This window comes from Barbus barbus (genome assembly GCF_936440315.1).
Source record: "Barbus barbus genome assembly, chromosome: 7".
NCBI classification, from domain to species: Eukaryota; Metazoa; Chordata; class Actinopteri; order Cypriniformes; family Cyprinidae; genus Barbus; species Barbus barbus.
In genome coordinates this window covers 18,035,171-18,048,035 of record NC_136735.1, presented here as the reverse complement: position 1 = coordinate 18,048,035, position 12,865 = coordinate 18,035,171, and positions in this window count along the sequence as shown.

The following is a 12,865-nucleotide window of genomic DNA, read 5'->3' as shown; positions in this document are numbered from 1 at the left end:
AATGAAGTGAAAGAGTCAACTAGTATTCATATTTTCAAAAAGCGTGTTAAGACATACCTTTTTACAGTTGCTTATGACCATAATAGTGTGTGAAGTGTGTGTATTATATTTGCGCGTATTATATATACTTATATTTGTTTATACTTTTGTTTTGTGTGTGTGTATTTTTTTTCTTTCTTATGTTGATGTTGTTTTTCATATTTGTTTTATAGTTGTGAAGCATTTTATGTATGAAAAGTGCTATACAAATAAATTACTATTATTATTACTAGTTAAAATTGCTTTTACAATAAGGATTTTAAAAGAGCATAGTGGAAATTTGGTGATTTAAACTCAAATCAGATTATGTTATTATTATATTACTATTTTAATTAAAAATATTCATACAGTATATAACGTTTCATTCAATATACTATGTTTTTTATTTAACAGATCAAATAATCATTTCTCACCAAATGTACATTTAATGATACATATTCGAATTCTTTTAGATTTTATTAAGATTCTAATCAAAATTAAAGTACATTTTATAAGAAATATGACCTTTGAGATAGAAAAGTTTGCTTCGAGGTTTGTATGCTTCATGTGATAGAGCCAGTATGAGCTAGAGCTGGGGAATAGAATCAGCTTAATTCATGCTTTTTATCAGCCCTGATAAGAGTGGCAACTGAAGTGTTGTTGCTCATGTTTATTCTTCGTGACGGGGAGCAGGGAGCTCTGCTTTGTTGTGTAATGAGCCTCAGTCCCAGCCACAAAGGTTTTGCTTCTGCCTTCAGAACCACTGATGCTCTAAAGGCCAAGCACACGACTGCACCGGCATCACTGTATGATGTGTGGATCAACCCAACTCTGACTGTGAATAAATTCATAAGCTCTATGCAAGCCAGCTCATATCTGTGTATGGCTCATGCAATGAACGTCACAGCAAATCTGTGGGGCACAAATGAGGGAGGGTTCAAAATGTTATTTTAAAATAAACAGGATAAGTATGACTGTTAAAGAGCAGGGAGGGACATGATAGATGAGATCATTTATATAAACTTGTTTCTTATACCTCCCATTAAAAGAATGAAATTCCTGGAAAGAAACCATTAGCCTGATTGTATATATATTTGTTTTATCAATCAATCAGTCAATCATAAATGAATGAATGAATGAATTGACTCTCTGTCCAGTGAAATCATATAGAAGACCACTGCGGACCCTCAAGACTTCAGGGTCAGGGTCAACATTTTATTTATTTATTTATTTTACTTTGGTATTTTATGGTATAGAAAGGATCATTCAGATTGTAAAAATTCCTTTTGTGTGACACAACTTTATTATATTTCTGAATTAATAATTCATGAAGAATGAACAAATGCAATTTTGCATTTAAAAATGTGTATTTAAAACACAACGATTAAACACATAAACTAATTAGCAGAACAACATAAAGGCTGCATTTCTAACAAGCTGAAACATGTTTTAAACTATTTTTTACTTTATTTATTTATGTATTCATTCATTCATTCATTATATTTATTTGCTGTTTGTGCAGCAAATGCATTTTCTGGTTTCGACTACTAAGTGGTGCTATGACCATGGATGTTTTCATGAGTAGCAGTCAACCATGCCCTGCTAATGAGTTAGATTTGATGGTTGCAGTCAGTGGATAAACTAAGTAAAAATACCTACAGATTTCATATTCACATTTGCAAATTTAGCATTTATGAATTTATGTGTGTGTGTTTGATTTAGAACAATTTCAAGCAGCATATAGTATGTTTTACTGTAGGCTACGCTTACTTAGATTTTACTGTAGGCTATACAGTACTACACGGTAATTGACTAATGCGTGTCGAAAATGTTGGCATGCCAGTCCAGCATTGCCAGTGCATGTGTTATGATGTCCTCAACCTGAGCCTGGAGCAGCTTGGAAGAACAGCAGGACAGATACTCAAGCACAATTTAGCTTGTAAGCAAATGATCCCCATCGCACATCCACTGATGTGCAGCTGACAGAGTGTGAAAGGCTTTACAGGGGATTTGTCGCACAAGTCTTATTCATTTCCGTGGCCAATTAAGGGTTGGCGGCCGTGACATTGCAGACGCTCCAGTGAAGGAGCAGATCAATAATATTTCCACCTTAGAAAGCTGACTCCCCTAAAGCCAAGACCACCAAGCTACTTTCCCAAAATGTCCCCCTGTTTCCTGGTCTGAAGAAGCTCCGCTTCCTGGCCTCGAGGGGGAGCAAGGATTCCTCGTCACAAAATCTTTCCTTCTTTCCTCGCTCAATCCCTCAACTGCCAATGCCCAGGGCCCAATTAACCTGATTCAGCGTTTTGTCACAGCCCAGACAATACCCAGGCAACACCAACCAATAAAACATGCACAACACCATCCATAGAGCCCCATTCATGCTAGGCCAATGCAAGGACAGGGTCATTAATTATTGAGGAACGGTGAATATTTCACGTATGGGAGAGTCATGGCTTGACCCTACAGACATTTTCAAGGTAAATATTTAAAGATCGATACCTTGCATGCTGAGAGAGAAAGTGGTCCCTGAGGGTGTGAATTGAACGTACGAAGGAGAGAGAGGACATTGTTTGGTGAATGATAGTCATTTGCTGTGCTATTGTAAACTGTTTCTCCAGAGGGGACTCCTTGTGAAATGCCAGAAAACAAGTTGGAAAATCAGTGCTTTTCAATGAGTGGACATTCCTTTGTCTTCGTTTCCACCGCACCATGGGCTCTCAGCAGGAGGGGAGGATAGAAAATCCAGCAGCAAATCCAAAATGTGGACTTAACCTATCTACATGGTCCATTATGTTGAAACTGAACCATTTAAAAGCTGGGGGATGTCTATGCCAAATATATCGGTGAGCATTGATACAGTTAAATGTCAAGTAGTGAGAATGTAATAATTCTCTCAGATAGCATGGCTGTGTAATATTCCCCACTTATTGAGACACAATACAACCTCTTTGTTTCAAAAGGATGCATGAGAGGTGTGGGTTGGACTGTTGCCTCCTGGTGTATGCTGGGAGCTGATAAGCTGTAAGCACCATTCTTTGATATGTGGATGAAGTGTTAGGCAGCATTTTTTTAGATGTAAAAATGTTGATCATTACTTTCATTATTTATTAATTTTTTCTTTTCCGTTTAATCGCTTTTCATAATATGAGGCACAGATGCAGTAAGATTGTATAACAACTAGGGATGGCATTTTTAAAGCAACTTACAATAGAGGAACAAAAGCAATCTCTCAAAAAAAAAATATTCTAGGTCTATTAGACAGATACATTTCTCAGCCTTTTAATGACTGGTGAATGATCTCAATATATTTGTAAGATAATATTATACTAGTACTTGCTCAGATAATAATGGCATATTTCCTACACCGATCACTAAATGAAGACAAGTACTGTAAGAATGTGCTAGTTGTTTGCATTTATACTGTGTGAATCAATATAACAATACAAAGTCATAAACAGTAATATTTATCTGTATATATTTGAATGCAATGTTTTAGTGCATGAATAAAGACATTCAGAGACTTTTATGAACATTTCTGAGTGATGAAAGAAATGTTGAATCATAATTTTTAATCTATTGACTGAAAAAGACAGTCTGAAGTGTTTCATGGAAATAAATCAAGCTTTAAGCATGTTGATACCAGGACTATTGTGGTGCATCAAAAAAATTAATTAGAGTGTGAATAAAGCTGAGCAGTAAGAATTAACAGTAAACTTTTTTAAAATAATTTTATAGTAAACATTTTAAAAGTATAAACATTTTAAAAGTAAAAAAAAAAAACATTTCATTTTATTTTTTATTCATGATTTTGATCATGATTTTATTACATGATTTGATGAAGGCTAATAATAAATTATATTGAATGTAAAATTAAAATGAATGGGGCTGCTTTTGCAGCCTTATATGCTGAAGAGATTATAAATAAAAACAATCAAAATAAAAAATCTAAATAATATAATTACTAAATATTTTATCTGTTTATCTATATAAGAAAATCATTATAATCCAATTCTGTTGTTAAATTATTAAAATATTAATCTCAGGGGGTACTTCAAGTATTTTACACCTAAGCGGTTAAACTGACAAAAAAAAAAAAAAGTTTGTGAATCCATGCATTAAATTATATTGTCTGGAATAACAATCACAATCATTTGCCAATATAATGTACACATTTATGCTAATGTTCCACCAAAATAACAAGGAGAAACCTGCATCATCATCTTCCAGTCAAATCAACTTAGGTTTACACTTTAACATGTCCTATTGCATCTGTACACAAATGTTCTACAACACATGCTGCCACCCTTCCTCGTGCCTTGCTATGGAAGGAAATGAGTGATCTCTCCTAATGCTGTACATCAGAGTGATGGCGGGGATAAAAAAGTGTTCCTATTCAAGTATTGTAATGTGCTTCCTGGAGAACATTATTAATTTTAGCATGGGTTTTGAAGTGCAAAATATACTATGACCTTGAAAGAAATTCAGTTCCACAGATCATTTTGTGCTTTTTAACTATTCTGAAGGTTTGTCAGGCGAGTTGTGAGGTTGAGAGTATACACAATTGTCCACGGAGCTTCCTTGATTAGAGAACCCTGCAAGGTTGTGTCCCTTCTGACTTCTTTGTAACTCATTTGCCATCTGCTTATATCTTCCTGTACACCCCCACAGATTCAATCTTTAATGGATTTCATCCATTACTCACCGCTTCTAATAAATTAAATGTGTAGGACTTCTGTTTGGGCTGCGCGTGTGTTTGTGGGTGTTTGATGTTTGCCTGAGATGTATGTCTGCCAGAGACATCAGAATAACTGTGGCACCCCTGTTGCTCAGTGATAACCCAGGCTATTCGACTGCACCTGTTTCTCTGCTTGGTTTGGTGCTCTGTGAAAGTGGAACACAAAGTTTGGAAAATAAATACACTGTCCAAGTGGCATTAATGTGGCCCAGCTTGTGCATATTTATTTGGGTAAAAAGTGGTTGTGTGTGACAAATCCACAGAGAGACTGTTTCTTCCATTTAATAATACTGCAATTTGCCATAGACTCTTAATTACCTAAACAAACTAGGAGGAAAGTTCTGCAAGTACTTCACTGACACAAAGCACTTAATCATGAGACTGTAGAAAGAAGAATAAATACACTTTCATAGCTTGGTTGAATTTTAATGCAAATTGCATGCCTGGCATAGTCTGATATAGGCACTAAACAGAATTCACCAAAGTTATTAAATGTAATAACATATTTTTCTAACTCCTTGATTATTACTCATAAGTTTTTACTTTGCAAAATACTTAATACTGTATCTCGTTTTTCTATTCTATTCTATTCTATTCTATTCTATTCTATACAGCAGTTATTTCTGGTCCTCGAATCTGATTGGCTGAGAAGAGTGTGCTATTCAAGTAACTCCAACCATTTCACCGTTTGTATCACTCCGCTTGCAGTATTTGTTTAGTCTTCAAATATGCAAACAATTTCTTCGATTTCATAATTGAACGATTGTCGTCTGCAATTTTTTTTTGCATAGCTTTCAGAGAATTACGGCTCTGTGTAGTAAATGATGCTCCATCTGAAATCAGGTGATGGAGATAATATCAGAACCGGCTTTACTGACAAGATGTGCATGACAATCACATTCGATTAATCGTACAGCCCTAGCGTAAATTGAACTAAGAGAGTGTTATTACCTACATCCGATACAGCCTTTCACGAGTTCGCCTACCCATCCAGTCCTGATGGTTAATGGGAAACATACTTGACTTGCTTGGCTCATTGGAGTCTCAAACCCAAGGCTCAGATTGAGCGCTGAGTTCAACCCCCCTATTGCGTCACTACCAAGAGGGAGTAGGAGATGGGGAGGTGGAGGGATGCTGGAAGAATTGATGATGGGATGGCGAAATGACAGCTGCTTATTATCATTACAGCAGGCTCGTAATGATAATTGACAGGACTGAATTATTAGGCTCCTCCCGAACCTATGGTTGGAACTTCATTTTGTCTGTACGCTAGGGCTGTACGATTAATTGAATGTGATTGTCATGCACATCTTGTCAGTAAAGCCGATTCTGTGATTAGTAGTAAATCTCCTTCACCTTCTTTCAGATGGAGCAGCATTTACTACACAGAGCAGTAGTTCTCTGAAAGCTATGCAAAAAAATCGCAGACAATATAATCGTACGATTTTAAAATCGAAGAAATTGTTTGCAATGACAGCTGTTTATGTAGCTTCTCAGTGAACTACTTCTCTGTGTAGTAAATACTTGTCCATCTGAAAGCACGTGAAATTACCACATTTAATAACATGTTTTTACTCCAAACTCACTTCATAATGTCAGCCGAGTGTTAAAAAATCCTTGTGTGAGATGATGTGGCTTCTTTTACACAGAATAAGGCACGCAACATATCTCATAGTATTCTAAGCAGTGATAAAAGCATTGCATTATAAATGTAATTTACTATAATGAAAATTATAATAAGAACTCAGAAAAAACATATATTGTCGTAGTCGTGTTTTTATTAAACACATTGAATCAATAAAAGCAGTTAAATCTTCTGTTTATCCAGCTACTGTTATAGGTATTTCCTGGGTTTTTTCTGCGAGGCGTATTTGGAGTTTCCCTCTGGCCTTCGGATGGAGATTTACTACTGATCACAGAACCATGCTTCACTGAAAGATACGCATGACAATCGCAGCTTCTGTCTAATCAAGATTTTCATTTAATTTATCGTGCAGCCATACTTTACGCTACATAATACAGTGAGCTTTTAATACAGTAATATGCTTTCAACGAAGCAAACATTCCTTCGTTACTAGTTCTAAAGTGATGTTTTTGAATTAGTAATGGAGGCGTGGGTTCAGCTGTTACTGTTAACTTGAGATTTGAATCAGTGGTATATATTATATTATATTGTATTATAATATATTATTATTAATATGACCCAACGCCCATCTCATTTTACAACCTGTACTAATCTTGCCTGGTCAAATTGTCTGATTTTAGTGACCTTGTTTGTTGTTGTTATTATCATCATCATTATTGTTGTTATTATTATTATTATTCATACAGCTCATTTGTAATACAATGTATGAATAAGATTTGTTAAAATATAAAACAGTGTCATAAAACATGAATATGCAAATATGCTGTTAAATTATTGAAATATTAACTTAAAATCTATTCAAGTAAATATTCCATGTCTGACAGTTAAGTTAATGTTAGTTAATGCATTAACTAACAATGAGCAATACATTTGTTACACTGCACTACTCTACATTTGTTTGTTACAGTATTAGTTAATAAATAATACAAATTCATTGTTAATTCATAGTAGCTCAGATCCATTAAATAACATTAACAGATACGTTTGAGTTCAATAATGCATTAGTAAATGTCAAAATTTACAGTAACTAAGATTAATAATTGCTTTAGAAGTATTTGTCAATGTTCATTTTAACTAATGCTAAAAAAATGGAACCTTATTGTAAGGTTTTACTGTGAAATTTCAAAATCTCTTTTTGATTATTCGTATAGCCCTGATCATAGAGGATTACATACTGGGAGTCATACAAATCCTCTATCACACATGCTCAAGGGGCAGTATGAAATTAGATGATTATTTCACATCATGTATCATGTAGCCTGGGGTCAAGATACCACAGCGAATGAGGAATGATTATTCATTACATGAAGCCTTATCATTGGCTGAAGAGAGAGCCTCTTCTGCATGTCACAAGGTGATCCTGAGCGTTCTATTGACCTGCACGAGCAAACAACTGATGTGTATAAATTGGATCTGTAACAACTATGGACGTTTAGTTTCAGGCCTGGTTACGAGAGTGAATTTGTGCGCGCTAATGTGGTGCTGGTCGATGGTGGATTCATTTTGCCGTTTAGCCCAGGTCTCTTCCTATTATATCATTGAAATGAGAGTGCCTTTTCATTCTGTCAGCTTGGTTTAAAGTGCTCTAAATATGGGCAAAAGGCAAAATTTCAAGATTTTTTTTCAACTGACTGTTCAAGAGAAGAATACAAATAAAGACAGATTGCAAGTGAAATACAAAAGTAATGTAAAGTCTCTGTAGGGAAATTATGCTTATTACAAGTATGAGGGAAACTTTAGAATGATTCAGATGTAGTTGTGTTGTGTAGCTTCAAATGAATAGTTCACTAAAAGGAATTACTACTGACTTGAAATACTACTATTGGATCACTGGTATATTTCCAATACGTTGTATTTGTTATATTTGCTTTTCAGTAAATACAGAAACATTTCACCCCCTTTATGAAACCCTCGGCAGAAAGTTATCACAAGTTGACAAAAACCGGCCTCACAGGATAATATACTCCTGGATAGTGACTCATTTTGAGTCAGTGTCAGAGATTCACAAGAGACAACTTGTGAATCTGTGCCAAAAACTGGTTCACTCAGTTCCATTTGATTTGGTGAACTCATTCATACAGTTCACTAAAAAGAACCAGTTCAAATAATGGATTCTTCGTTAATCGGACATTACTATTCCACACATCAGTTAATAGTGACCACTCCAGAACGCCACTTGAGTCCACTTGACTGCTATTTCTTGAAACTGCTTCCTACACTTAGATGCTCCCAAAGCGGATATATCAGGTTTTATTAAAGGTTCAACCTCTTATTTGGACATAGGTTGAGAAGCATAATGTGGACACCAGCATTCAAAACATATGCAGGTGTTGTCAAAAGGGACATCATTTTGCTTTCCAAACAACTCTAGACAGCATCCCTCGGGCAACCTGGGTTTATGGGCCACTAGGCTGCCATAATGTTGTTGTTTTTTTTATGAAATGCATGGTCACTTAACAGCATTACCCTCAGCAGAATGTTACATAATACACTATAGCTCCTGTTCACAGAACTGTAGACTGTATTGATACTTTGTTAAACACATTTTATACAGTAGATTGTGACGTGCACTGACATTGCGTTTTACAAAAAGAAAGAAAACGGTGTCCAGCATAATATTGCACTATTCTATTTCATGCACTATAACAAAATAATTTCCTCTCTCTGAAACAAGTCCTGCTAATGGTTTGCTTGGATGGATGCCAGCAGAGACAGAGTGGATCCATACTCCATTAAACAGAACAGAAAAATAACAACTAAAGATAAAATAAATAAAAAAACAACAACCCAAAAAACACTGAAACTTGCACCCAGTTAAGGCAGTTATTAACGTGAATGCTCCCCAGGACAAACACTCAAAAAGACAAATGACTTCTGAATCACTCAATGAAATATGGTGGAAATATAATCACTTTTGCGAAAAAAGAGAAGCTTTAATTCTCGAGTCTTCATGTTATACGTTCCTTCAGGCCTTCTACGCCATAAAAAATTATACTTTATACATAATTAAAAATGATACAGTAATATCATGTAAAATTTAAGCATAAAACTTTTTATGGTTCCTCAGTGTTACTAGTTTGATGTATATTTTAATGTTGTTCCTCAAGTTGAATCAGAGAACAGACTAGTGCAATCTCAAACGAATGGACCAAGGTTTACTTTTCACAGCAGATCTGTGAAAAAAGATTGGGGGATTGGGAAAGAGACAAAGAGCAATTGTGTGTGTGTGTGTGTGTGTGTGTGAGAGAGTGAGTGAGAGAGAAATTTCTCTCAAGCATGCCTGGTAGCAGATGACCCCCAGATTATTGGACCTGGCAGCTCACTACAATTATCATTCAGCACAAGTGAAGCACCCTGTTTGATATCTGCCAAGGTAATTTAGTGGGAGAGATTGCGCTGTGTCCTTCTCTCGCTCTGTTTCTCTCCTTCTGCCTCCTTTCTGCCTGACAAGCAGTCTCTCCTTCCCTCCCTCTTGTATTCGTCTCTGTCTTTCTCACTCTTCCTTTTTAACTCCTTATACCCGCATGGAGTTAAAGAGCTTCCAGCAGCATGTTGTTCAATCTGCCTCTCAGAGGTGAGATGGAAAGCCCTTTTGCAGAGCGCTTATTTGCGGCTGGATGCCTGGTGAGAGAAATTAAGTGATATGGAGTGAAATTGTTTTCCCATGGTGCCTTGGCCTCTCACCAGTGTGTCTGATTACTCCTCTTTTAGGAACTCCGAACAGGGCTGAGGTCTACAACACAGATATGCCTATCAACACAGCACCCACATCCACGGACACACAAAATAAGCCGAATGATGTATGGGACGAATCCCAAAGTGTTGTTTAGGAGTTGGCGTGAAGTTCTGCTTAGAAGGAAGCCATCAATAGAAGCGTGGTTTTTAGTTCCCCGAGGACAATTCTCTTCTGAACTCTGACCGCAGAGCATTAATGATAGGCTGATCACATTCAAACGAAATGTAAAATGTAAATGCATCACCTTGTGGTGACTTGTTCATAGTCTTTTTATCTATATGGATGAATCTACTGTTACAAAAGGGCATCAAGATTTTTTTTTAGGCAGCACAGCCCATTGCCTGCAAATACATCTTTATATCTCACTTTGACCTTATCTCCTTCTGTTCAGTGTGGTTATTGATCATACCTTGTAGAACAAAACAAGGACCCCAGATAACATAAAGTGGTTGGACATGCTCGGCATTCGGTAGCTGTGTGATAAAGTCACATTAGCGAGTGTCTAGTGTTGGTGCTTTTAATGCATTATGTACCTTTGCAGTAGTTTTGTACAGGGCAATAATGTGTGTTCTAAATTGTCTCTCTTAATGGGTTTTCCAGGGTGAAAAAAATAAAAGAATAACATACATGTATTTATAATTAAGAGGCGATATTTGTTCCTGGAAATGTTCCGATTAGTATATATATATTTATATTAGGGGAAAAAGGTGTAATTGTATGTTTTTCTGTGTGTTAATTGTAAATAGCTGAACAAATGCAATGGGGAAAATTTGAAAGAAGAAGAAATAGTCCTCAGGTAAAGTCTGAAAGAACTGTGGAAAATAAAATTTAGTTAAAATTTCTTCTGATGGCGTATGTCTTTATAGTATTTATTCCTGCCTTTACCAAGGCATCGTGGTATTATTATTATTATTTCTTCATGGAAGAAAGAGAAAAAAAGATTGTTGCAATTTTCATGCTATTTCCAAGTTAAAATTAGTTTTCCCTCAAAAGATTTTGACCTGTTGTGGAAATGGCAGTATGTCATACAGTATGACAATGTTCCAGTTCCAGCCATGCCATTTGAATTAAAATGGTTTTAATTCAGCAGGATGTAATGAAATTTGTGATAATGTTTTTATGAAAATTATGTGTACTGACTTTGTCAGTAAATGGCTACTTTTTTCTTTTAAAGTTGCGTAGAAGAACACTATTAGACGTGTATAAATATATTCTATTTATTTTCTTTTCTGTTTCTTTGTTTTTCATGTTTTCCAGCATTTTTTGTTTATTTATATATATTTTTTTCTAAAGTGCCCATAGTTACAGATTGCAGTCTAATTTAGGATGATTTAGTTGAGCACAATTATTCCAGGAAACAAAATCAGAAGGTCAAAACAACCGAAGCACAGACCATGCAGCTTTCAGGGTTGTACAAATTCAGTAATTACAGTACTCACCTTTTCTAACCCTTTGTGCCACTTCAGAGAAAACTCATTCAAAACTGTTGATAATTGCAAAGTAATTCTCAATGTACTTACTCAAAATTAGCCCAAATGTAAGTGAAAGAAAGGCCCAATCATAAAGTTTTGGACCAGGCCCAATAATTCCAGGCAATGGCCCTTGTGCCTTAAGGAAAAAAAAAAAAGGATAGAGAGAGAGAGCAAAAAGATGCACAGGGCCTTTTCTGTTTAATGGAGCACAGTGGGTAGAGTTTTTTAATCTTCATGTAATCTGCTTCTCATACAAAATGTAAGCTCACCATGTAAAATCAGAGTACAAATGTGTATGCTTGTAAATGTAAATTCAAAGTGAATAACGGCTTTTCATGAAGGGTAACCTGTAGTTTAATAACTGCCCTCACTCATGTGTCATGTGCTACATTAGAGGATTACACACAGGACAAATGGTTAAACTGCTTGCCTAGTGTACCAAAGGCTTCCTATATTGTAAGCAGATAGGTTTATACTTTATCATTGTACTCACTGTCACAACAGAATTTTAATCCTGACAAGACTTTAAGGCAAAATTAGGCAGGAAATGGCTCTGCTGGAAACCTATTGTTCCCTTCTGAATCACCAGAATGGTACTTAAAGTGTAGAAAATAAGACATTAAAATGAAAAGAACACGTGTATATCCTTCAAGACTCCTGCTGTATGTGAAACATTTTAATTAATTATATGAACGGAAGCTGTTAGAAAATCGATGACCTCAGCTGATCTTAAAATACTTCTTCATTAAGGAATGACTCACTTAGACTTTTTTTTTTTTTTTGGAAAAACGGAGCCATTGATTTTGCTAAATCACAAGTAAGCCTGGGTGACATTTATATGCTGATTTTCACTGCACAGTCCAACATTATGAAGCTGCAGGCCCGGAGGCCCAACTGCACACTCAGAACTGCACGCTCAGACCAGCACTCCATCGTTTTTTCAGACAGTGCCTCCTGCTGTTTGGAAGATTATCGAACCTGATTAGATAAGATTACCTAACCTGAAGAACCTTTTTCTACTATAAAATATTACACTATGACTGAATGCATTATTATATAAAATATTACACATACTAGGTTATGATTTAATGCATTAAGTCTGGTTTATTTTTATTAATTGTATTTGTAAATATAAATTGTTCAGTTACTTAAATATTTTCAGTCATTTATTATTTTCCTAATTATTAATGATTTATCACATTCTTTAGTATTGAGTTATGGGATGAACATTAATTTTATATTTACATACAATAAAT